Here is an 8,046-nt window from a genome sequence, read left to right on the forward strand (position 1 = left end):
TTAGAGTAGTGTCTTCTAGGTTTTTCTAATGTCAAGTTACTATTTTTCTTTTTCTATACTTTAATCTGTGGAAGGGAGTCACTAAGTCCAGCCTCTGAGAGGAGATTGTGGAATTCTTTCATTAAAAACAAACAAGCAAGCAGAGTACTCCCTGGCCCATTCTTTCCATTGCCCTGTGTGTGCCAGCACTGAGGTGTGGGGAGGTGTGAGCCCTCCCTGGACCCTGCAGCCCGGAGTGGTTTGCTGTGGAGCAGAGGTTCAGTCAACACCCACCACGCAAGTGACTGCGTGACGCGTCATCGAGGGGCTTTCACAACAGACCACCTCAAGACCTGGGCTTCCTTTTGGCTCCACTGTTCTATTTGAAGGCAGCTTATGTTCTCGGGTCTAGGTTTAACAGGAGACACAAAGCTGGAAAGAGTGCGATTAAGAGCAGATTTAGGAAAAGAGACTAGGGGTTGTATATCTAGTTTAGGGACTATGCAGAAAAAATGTTGGGGCATGGAGGAATTAACTGTGGTACTCAGGGCCAACTTCCTGGGAGAGGAATATTTGAACTGCTTCTCTCTCATCATTGATGTTTCTATCTCTCTCTCCCTCAATTTTTGTTTGTTTGTTTGTTTGTTTTTCAAAACCAGCTTAAAGCAGCAGTGAGCTTTTTCTTTTTTTTTCAATTGTGTGTTTGCTAGCCACCAGACATTTTATTAGAATCCATAAGGCATCCCAATCGACCCTCTACAATCCAGGAGTATTGCCGTCTCTACCACTACTGTGCATGCATGTGGTTATGAAAGAGGCACAGATATATCACACATCTTCTCTGGTCCATTCAATATCACAAATACCCCGGTTCGTTTGAAGAATGACTGCAGGGTTCTAGCAGCAGTGAGCTTTCATGGACTGTTTGGCACTTTCCAGGGCTCTGAACGGTAAATGCCAGCCCCGAGAAGAAAGCCTGCCCTGCCACACCCTGCTGCACCATTCGCTCCCACGGGCCTGCAGGTCCCTGTCAGCAGGGGGTGGCAGCTCCTCCGCACCCAGCCAGCTTCAGATTCACAACAGGTGAGATGGACACCACTCATCCCTGCCCAAAGGGGCTGCAGTTTCACTGGACATACAAGTTCATATTCCTGAAACAATTGTGGTTAAGATGGTTTAATTACTGGAAGCTCATTTATTACTCAAGTTCATTGGTTTGAATCCTGGCTCTGCCACTTTCTAGCTGTGTGACCTTGGGCAAGTTACTTAATCCCCCTTGCTTCAGGCTTCTCATCTAGAAGTTGAAGGTAATAGTAGACTTAAATATGTTTATATGTAAATAATGATTTCTGGGACATAATATATATGATAGTCATTATCATTATTAATCTCAGGCACTGCGAAGGTATAAAAAATGTAACATATGATTCTTGCCTTGAGAAGCTTACAATCCATCAGAAAGTCCTACTCTGAAAAAAATACATGCTAAGAGGTAAATTATGTGCTTTGAGTAACAAGTGCTATAGGAATTAAAGGAGGCTGAGATTAGAATTAACTGTGGTACTCAGGGCCAACTTCCTGGGAGAGGAATATTTGAACTGTATTTGGAAGACAAAAGAAAATTTGGATGGGAAATGGGTCATGTTTTAATCATGTGGTTTAACTATTATAACAGCACAATAAATTTCAGTGCCTTGACACAGAAGGTTTATTTCTTGCTCTTGTAAATGAGCAGTTGTGTCAGTGGTACAACTGCTCATTTACAAGGGATGTAGGTGGTATTCTTGTTATCATAGGAGCTAAATATTAATGAAGGCAGGAAAAAAAGAGAACCAGTCATTCTTAAGCATAATAAACAAGGGAGCAGAAGCTTGCTTGATTCTCCAGGAAGTTAAGTACAGCTTCACCACACTCCCCAGGGAACCGCCTGTCGTCCTAGCAGACTTCTGGGGGAAGGGGTAGAATAATAAAGGAGGAGGTGAACACATGTGCAGTAAGAGCCAACATGGCGACCATAGAGGCTTGTCAGTCTAGCCTGGGAACGGGATCTAATTGTACAGGACACGGGACTCCGGAAGATCTAGGAAATGGATAGGTTGGGGGCAGGGAGCCCATCAGAAGACCCCCAAAGCTTAGGAATATTTAATAAAAATATTCAAACTTGTAAAGAATTTTTGTGAGTTTACTTGAGCCAATCTGTCAACAATTGCCAGGAAGCAGAACTTCAACGGATTGGGATAATGCTCTGGAGAATGGCGGGTTACATCTGTATTTATACGTTGCAATCAAAGGAGGGACGTAGGTGGGTGACATGAAATCCACTGGTGATAGACTAGAGAGGCAGAGGCAGGAGAAAGCAAAGCTGGGGGAGGGGGAACCTCTGGGATTGGATAAAAAGCAAAATGATAGACACACACTTAGGTGGGTGCAGGAACAATTAACATGATAATGAAGGAATCTGTGGTCTCTGTCCTGGCACCCAGCACATTAGATTGTGCCTTAAGGGGTCCAGAAAAAGGGAAGTTACAAGTTACCCAGACATTTCAAGGGTATGTTATTATAGAGGCAAAAAGACAGACAGGCTCAGTTAAGGTAAAGGTTGACCTTGTCAGTGACCATACAGGCCTAAGAGGTGACTACACACCATAACTGCTTTTAGTTCAAGTTTAATTTCAGACCATCCTTTGTGGTTACTTTTGGTCTCTGAGTTTGCAAGACTGCCATGCAGGCCTTCCCTGAGCTTGTCAGGGTAGCATGTGGCCCCTTTCATCCACAGGAAGTTGATACATTAGTTTGAAAACATGCCTGGTCTGTTCCAAGCCCGAGATAATATAACCTGAGCCTAATGAGGACAAAGCCCCTCTTTTCTTTCTCCCAGTAACTTGCACTTGCCATCGGCACATTCTCTTTCCTTAGCAACCATGTGGCCTCAGCAGGCCTACCAACTCTGCAGACTCCAAATGCAGGGTCCAAGCAGGAGCTTGGGTATAGCAGCACAGCAGTGGACTGCAGCCAAGAACAGCACTATGCTACCAGGACAGGGTCCAAGACTGCTGATGCCGAACCAATGGCACAGGATCGTTGGACACTGGCCTTTGTTTTGGCCTTGATGAAGATGAGGCTGGACCTTTTCCATGGTGGGATAGATGGAGGTGAACATTGGGCACCCAGGGGCCGCCTTAGAACCTGACCATACCACATCCCCCCTACGTGTGGTTCTCTCAAAATGTTTTCCTTGCGACTCTGTGAAAGAACATGATTTTCACTGGCAGCACTCTGTTCCTTGCTGTCATTCAGGAACCCAGGCTCTTTCCATATTGAGGCTCCATCATTCCCTAGGGCCTTAGAATCTACTGCTAGATGCTCTGTATGCCACCAGCTGAGGGGAGAAGAAAGAAAGTGCAGGAGGGCACAGATTTTAATGAGCCTAGCTTGCAAATGGAACTTATTACTTACCCTCATTCCATGGCTACCCCTAAATGTGATTGAAGCTGGGAAGTAGGTCCCAGCTATGGGACCAGGAAGAAAAAGAAATTCATCCTGGTGACAAAGAACATTACAGTCAGGAGTTAAGAAATCCATCCTAATGCTTCTTTTCCCAGAAATGAAACTTTTATCAACGAGCTCCTCACCTTCAACCTCTCCCAAGAGCTAAACAAAGTATCATTATCACCACCACAATCAGACCCATCAGCATCATTTACTTGGTTTATTGAGTTTGGCACATAATCAAGTTTTGTTTTACCCTCGCGTTAACTCAGCCTCCCCAGGGCAATCAAATTAGTCACCAGGATATCATTGACCCTGATCCTGGGGCACAAGCCCCTGTCTATGATTTGTTGCTTAGGTTTAAATGCCAGGGCCCAAAACTGAGATTTATTCACTGGATTGCTCACAGCTCTCCAGAGAGGAGGAAGTGGGCCCCTCCTGCTGCCATGGACAAACCTCTTGGGCGGGGGGCGGGGTGGTTCTCAGAGGGGTTATGATGATAAAGCACAATCATAAATGAGTCATTCCTCCTGGATTGAGAGGGTGGACTGCGATGGCCTCCCTGGCCCATCAGGACTTTGGATCCGAATTCTGCCCAGTCTAACAATGTCTATCTCACAGTTGCTGGTGCAGGCCAGAATGAAGTACTCTGGCTGGCCTGATGACACAGTCATTTCCGTGGCATGTCAGAACCAAGATCCTGTAGGGAACACTAGTCCAATAGTCCCTTTCCTGCACCCTCACACCTTCTGAGCCACATCTTCCTGCCATTTGAGGAGACCAACTCTGTGGGTATCTCTTCCAGGACAACAGCCCATTCTGGCCCTTGCTGGCCTCCTCTTTCCCTCAGCCTCGACTACACCTGGACCTTTGAGCTCTACATTGGTTCTGAGCTGGGGGTAATCTTGTCCCCTCGGGAGACATTTGACAGTATTCAGAGACATTCTGATCGCATTACTGGGGGGTGCATCTAGTGGGTGGAAGCCATCCTACACTGCACAGGCAGCTCCTCCCAGTCCCCCAGCAAACAATAATCTAGTTCAAAATTTCAACAGTGCTAAGATTGAGAAGCTCTAAGCTACCAGATAGATCATGCCCTGTGATTCTCTGAAGAGTAGCTCTGTACTGTGCACAGCTATGTTTCAGGGATATCCCTCTGCCCTCACACTGGAGACCATGGCAATGAAAGGGAAAGGCCCTTCATACCCTGGGCTGGAGCAAGCAAGGTGGAAAAGCACCCTCCTTGCAAATCTTTGAAAGTAGGATGTCTCGTTCATCCTTGGGCAGGAGGAGCAGGGAGGTTGGTGTGGAGTCATGAAGAGCAATGAGTACTGGCCTTGGAATCACATGGACCTTGGTTCAAATAGTGCCTCACCACTTTTAGCTGTGTGACCTAAGCAAGTTTCTTAAACTCTTCGGTTTTAACTTTCTTACTATGAAGTGAAGATAACACCCCTAATTTGTAGAGTTTTGATGAAGGTTGAATGAGATGGTACATACGAAGAGCCCAGCACATTGAAGGCTCTCATGAAGTGCTAGCTTTTTTTGAAACAGAATTCTAAAATTCTCTGAAGAGCAGCTCAGTGACAGAGCTCAATGCTGGCCGCTCTGCTATTTTATAGCGTTAATGGATAACTTGTCTTCTATAGGCTAGATGGGAAGATAAGGGCCACCAGGAAGCAGGGAAGTTCAGTTCACTCGATGATGCATTGGGAGAGCTGAAATGAAATGCTCACGGTGCTCTGTTTTAGTTGCTATGACAACACAGCAATGGGTTCCATCCTTGGACAGAAATGGAATGAAACATACGTTGTCCCATAGAAGCATTTTGGCTCAACTCAGAAACATCTATATATATATAAAAGGCTAATATGCTAAGTGTCTGACTGTCTGGTAATGATATCTTGTAGCAATGCCCGGCTTCCTCTCCCTAGCAACTAGCTTCCTTGCAGTTTCTTCAGCCCAGGAACAGGACTTGCGTTATAGCCAGGTAGGAATATTTCACACAGTAACCAAATGTCTGTGAAGTGTTTTCCCATGCCTCATTTCATTTGACCCTCACATAAATCCTGGAGTAGGTAGATAGGAGACTTGGTGGAATCCTATTTTCTTTTCATTCGCTGGAAAACAGAGATTTAGAAAGCTTAGAAACTTGACCCGACTGAAAAGAAGTAAGAAATGGTGGACCTTAACAATGACTTCAGGTTTTCTCACTGCACAGATTATAGTCAAACACTGTTGCAGTTAAATATTTCACCCTTTGTTCTCCCTGCGTGATCTACAATAATAATCTGCTTCATATTGATATTTACTGCTGTGTTGCTGACAATTACTTAAAAGAGAAGTTGGGGTGCTTCACTGGGCTGGAAAAAGTTTAGCTAAATCAGAAAGCAGGTCTAATTAAGCACATTTATTCTATATCTATAAAAGGCTAAGATGACTCGCGCATGCACGATACATATAAATCTCTTGCTGGCACCATTCACACACATGTATTTCCATCTGTCATTGTCGATCTCGAATTTGGTTGACACTTCTATTATAGAGGAAGGGCAAATATTTCTTCTAATTAATTTCCTTTCAATGTACATGAATCTGTGCACCGGGCCTCTAGTATTTTAAAGGTTAGCAGAATATTTGCATCTTGAGGAGAATCATGGAAGTAGCATTAGGCTGTGGGAGAGCCATGTTTGGTCACAGGTGTGACAAGGAAGAGCCTGTCCTGGCTGCCCGGAGCCCATCTTTTTGATTTTCAGGGTGTGGGGCCCCTCAGCAGTGGACAACCTGAGGCTCCAGGAGAGCTGCCCCCTCTGAGCCCTGCTAGGCACATGGCAGTCAGGCCAGGCCCTTGCAGTTACCTGCACACCTTCCACTGCGGGGAGGACTTGAAGTGCCACTTGAGAATGGCCTGCAACACAATGCTCATGCCCTTGTTTCAATGAGCTCTCTCTGGAACAGCCCTGCGATGACGCAATGCCAGCAAAGCTGTGAGCACACACTGTTCACTGTGGTGTTGCAGATGACGGCAAATGACTGGATGCCTCCTGGGGTCCATCCAGGAAGGATGGTTTCACAAAGGATGGAGCGCTTGCGGGTGGAGGATGGCGCTGTCTGCAAAGCCTGGAGGTTAAGTTCAGTGCAGTGTAAGAAAAGGATTATGACAACGTCGCATGTATAGAGAAGCAGGAGACAAGTTTGTAGGTATCTAAAATGTATTTCTGTTAAATTTTGCTTAAGACAGACTCTAGATAAAGACATGTATTAAATTGTTTTCCTCTATTCAGATATTCTGTCCCACTATTAAATTTTTTTCTCAGCCTGGCCTGTGTGAGTCAGCACTTGAGCATCCACCCATGAACCCAGAGGTCACAGTTTGATACCCGATCAAGGCACATGCCTGTCGTGGGCTGGATCCCCAGTAGGGGGCGTGCAGGAGGCAGCCGATCAATGATTCTCTCTCATCAATGTTTCTATCCTCTCTCTCTAAAAATCAATAAAAATATAATTTAAAGCAAAAAAACGTTAAATTGTTTCCTTTTGGACGAGGGCAATGGCAGAGGGCCGACGGCACCCAGCCCAGTGCTGACCCCAGGGACGGGCTCACCGCACGCCCCGTGGGGCCGCTCCGCTCTCCTGCCTGCGTTTGGCTTCTCTCCTCATGAGGCCTGACATCAGGGCTACCACCCAGCATGGCCTCAACTCTAAAGGTGAGAGCTAGTCCCCACCTCTGCCTGCAGCCCCCACGCCCCCCACACCCTGGTAAAGGGCAGGACCTGACCGGCCAGCTGCAGGGCCACGGAGGCCCCTCCGCACCAAGGCGAGGCCTGCAGAGAGCCGGCATCTTTAACCCTCCCCTTCAGCTCACTTCCAGGGACTGTGCCCTCCAGTCTGGCCTCTCCAGAGAGGCTCCGCTTGATGCCTTTCCCGTCAGAAGGGCCTGTGTTTGCCTCACAGCAACCCCCCCCCCCCCCTTTGTTCCAGCCCCTGCCCACTGTTCCCAGGGACCCGCGGGCAGTCTAGTTGCCCGGCTGCATTCGGCTCTGCTCTAAGGCTTCCTGGCTGCCCCAGCTCCCCTCGTGTGCCTCACGTCAGGACACGGGTCCTGCTGAAAGTTTCCCGGGGTCCCCGTGGCGCCTGGGAAGGTCCTGAGCGCCCTGAGTGACCAGCTGCTTGTCACCAGGGCTTTCGCGATGGCCCGCGACAGTGTGTGAGCAGGAGCCTGCGAGACTGCTGAAGGGCCGGGTTAAAGAGCAGGGGGCCGGAGGCTGCCTCGGCTGCAGGGCCGTGGCGTGGGCGTGCCTGGGCGCCGAGGACAAGGTCCAGCCATAAATGACGTGGGCCCAGAGTGCCGGGCCATTTCCTCCTGGGCCCCTGCTCCTTCCTGCTGTCCCTGCCCTGCTCTCTCAGAGGCCTGGGTGGAGGGGAGAGGAGAGCCGACAAGGTAAGGGAGCACCGGGCCTCTGCCCGGGAGGCCGGGCTGCCTGCAGGCCTAGTCCTGCGGGCTGGGAGGAGGAAGGAGGAGGTGGCTGGGCAGTGGGAAGTTGGGGGGCCAGGGGTGGGCAAGTGCTGAAGGGCTCA

General features: G+C 48.2%; 1 long non-coding RNA gene across 1 annotated transcript; it reads right to left on the minus strand.

The window, feature by feature from the left end:
• Window positions 1-2,943: 2,943 nt before the first annotated feature.
• LOC132238028 (uncharacterized) lies at window positions 2,944-7,716 on the minus strand. The gene is made up of 3 exons (XR_009453716.1): window positions 7,556-7,716; window positions 6,327-6,588; window positions 2,944-3,358 (listed from the first exon to the last, which is right to left on the minus strand). It is a non-coding gene; the product is annotated as an uncharacterized LOC132238028 (long non-coding RNA).
• Between the last annotated feature and the right edge of the window lie 330 nt (window positions 7,717-8,046).

The sequence above is a fragment of the Myotis daubentonii genome, chromosome 7 (genome assembly GCF_963259705.1).
Source record: "Myotis daubentonii chromosome 7, mMyoDau2.1, whole genome shotgun sequence".
Taxonomy (NCBI): domain Eukaryota; kingdom Metazoa; phylum Chordata; class Mammalia; order Chiroptera; family Vespertilionidae; genus Myotis; species Myotis daubentonii.